General features: G+C 37.2%; 1 long non-coding RNA gene across 1 annotated transcript; it reads right to left on the reverse strand.

Moving 5' to 3' along the window:
• Positions 1–1,326: 1,326 nt before the first annotated feature.
• Positions 1,327–2,056, reverse strand: LOC119072328. The gene is made up of 4 exons (XR_005086843.1): positions 1,793–2,056; positions 1,632–1,706; positions 1,503–1,574; positions 1,327–1,436 (listed from the first exon to the last, which is right to left on the reverse strand). It is a non-coding gene; the product is annotated as an uncharacterized LOC119072328 (long non-coding RNA).
• Between the last annotated feature and the right edge of the window lie 986 nt (positions 2,057–3,042).

Here is a 3,042-nt window from a genome sequence, read left to right on the forward strand (position 1 = left end):
GAGAGTACCTGAGTAATCTCCGTTTCGCAGATGACATCTCCCTGATGGCAGCTGATCTAGATCAGGCGCAAATTATGTTGCAACAGCTGAATGAGGAGTCAAACAAAGTCGGCCTCAAGATGAATTTGTCGAAAACGAAAATCATGACAAACATTGACGACGACAGAGACATTAAAATCGGTGATACTGTCATTGAACGAGTCGACAGTTATGTGTACCTAGGTCACAAATTGAAGTTGGGTCTAGACAACCAAACTGCAGAAATAAAACGTAGAATTGGTCTTGCATGGGCAGCGTTCGGAAAACTCAAGCTAATTTTCAAAAGCAAAATGAACAATAGTCTGAAACGTAAAGTGTTCGATACGTGTGTCCTTCCTGTGCTCACATATGGAGCGGAAACGTTAACGTTAACAAAAGCTTCCGAAAAAAAATTAAGAGTGGCACAAAGAGCCATGGAACGGAGTATGCTTGGAATTACGCTCAGAGATAGAATGACAAATCAATGGATTCGACAACAAACAAAAGTCGTTGATGTCATGGAAAGAATAGCATCTTTAAAGTGGAGCTGGGCGGGACATATTGCAAGAAGGACGGACGAACGTTGGACCAAAAAGATAATGAACTGGAGACCACCTAAAACACGACCTAGAGGTAGACCACCAGAGAGATGGAGTAATGGTATAAAGAGAATTGCAGGCGCAAATTGGCAACAAGTGGCAACTAATCGTTCGGAAAGGAAAAGAATTGGGGAGGCCTACGTCCAGCAGTGGACAGAAACAGGCTGAAAAAGAAGAAGAAGAAGAGACACGTAAAGGAAATAAATTCGAATTAAGTTCGCAAGCATTGGCGTACCATACATTTTCTGAATGATTGAATCAAAAAACATATCAAAAACCTCCATCCATCGCTGAGGTGAATTATATTTTGTAAAATGGATCAAGACTGAAACACTTAGATAAAAAATTAAAAATTTGACAGTACACGTGAAGGAAATAAATTCGAATTAAGTTCGCAAGCATTGGCGTACCATACATTTTCTTAATGATTGAGGTTAAGGACAACTTAACACTTAACGGAAAATTAAGTAAGGTTATATGTTGACGAGTTCCGTATAATACTTATTAGTACAATAATAGGCAACGTCGGATTCTTTGAGCGATAAGTCCAAAGTAAAGCACGAGCACATACGGAAAGGGTAAGTTTGATGTGTTAATTGAAAAATAATTAAATTTTTACTGCTCGCATCTTAAAACAAATCGTTTCGTTTGACAGATATCGATCTGATTGAAACACTAATTACTTTACCGGACTCCTGAGGTTATTGAAGCCTTTGAGCTCCAGAAATCCGACTGTCCAAAATTATTATAGCTCGTTCCAATCAAAACAAAACCGGATTCTTGATTTTGTGTTTATTGTTTTGAACCGCTTAAAAATACCTAAGAACAATCATTACAATTCGTTAATTTCCTTGTTAAACCGAATCAGTGAAAACAATTTCTTACTTTGGTACTTTCCGTGCGGATTTCTAATTTGACTCGCGCGATCGTGTGGGAAACTAACCTCAAAGCTTAAGACTAAACAAAATAAAATTACTTTCGGTTTCGAATTTGAATTAATTTCCTTTTTTCTACCTTGACACCGTTGGATGTCCTGTTTGCAGGAACGGTCTTTCAAGCAGATGAGTTAGCCGCGTTCTATCGACGTTTCTGTTCGAATAAAATAAAATTTGCTTTGATTAGAATCGCGGCTCCAAGAAACCCTCACAACAATTTGATTATAAACCGGATCTGACCACAAATCTTCACACACACGATCGTAACTGTTTGACTTAGAATTATTTTCGTACTTTGGAACTAAAACTGATTCCGATGATCACGGAATTTAGATATTTTACTTTGCACTCCTTCAACAACAAAACTTTCGTTTTCAACCTTGAACTTAAACTTGATATGCAGCTGTCAACAGATGCAAACTTGGTTAGGCCAATGACTGACTGGTGACATCATCGACCGATAGGGTGGTGGTGTATTTCTTATCGATATTTTGATTTGTAGCGCCAACAGTTATAGACTAGCGTTTTGCTTGATTAAAATGCGTGCAGTGAAAATTTCATTATTTTTCAATTGACCTGTCAAACTTACCCTTTCGTTTGTTCTTCGTTTGGATTTGTTTAGGTAGAATCTTACGTTCCCCAATAAAAGTTCTTTGTTATGCGAAGAACGCACCACCCTGCTAAAGAAGTATTGCATTTGCTTCAAAGAGATGAAATTGCAACAAGATTTTAACAATGTTACAGAACACAGACAAAACTCTGCTTTATACTCCGTGCATACCAGCTCTGTCACAATTCTAAATAGTTAAATTGTATGTAAAATACGCTTAGAGCATTGAAATTTTCGTATCATTTTATCGTATTTTGTTAAATCGCCTCGCCATATACAATACGGAACGTATAACCCTCATAATAATTGAAACAACAAACTTTTTAGAAATTATATTTACACAGAATTATAAGCATTCCATCGTGAAAAACTTTTCCCTCGACATATTTTCTTCGTAGTCTGCAATTAGGGAAAAATTAATAGATAATTATGCCCGCAGGACGAAAACGAAAATTTATTTCGTTGAGTTTTAAAACTTTACGGAACACTCTCTGCGAATTATTATGAATTTCAGCAACAATTTTCCATTAATAAATGCTTTTGGAGAACAAGGATGTGGTTTTGTTGTTTTCGTTTTATTATGCAAAATGAATGCGCGCTTGACCGAAGGCAAGTGCATTCGAGGACACATTTGTATCGTCGACTTTCCGGGGTTTTATAGTTATTGAAATTTCAGTATCTTTAGACGAAAATATGAGTGCATTGAAATGCACCAGGACAACCGCTTTTTTGTGACTCATGCAAGACGATCGTTCATTCTATAATAAAAAAACGAGATAAGCTTGTTATATATACCTACCCTACCCAGAGTCGGAATAGACGATGGGGGATGGGCAAAGCACTGATCGCTGAAAATTAAACAGCCTCGATGAAGCGGGTA

Source organism: Bradysia coprophila, assembly GCF_014529535.1.
Source record: "Bradysia coprophila strain Holo2 chromosome IV unlocalized genomic scaffold, BU_Bcop_v1 contig_81, whole genome shotgun sequence".
NCBI classification, from domain to species: Eukaryota; Metazoa; Arthropoda; class Insecta; order Diptera; family Sciaridae; genus Bradysia; species Bradysia coprophila.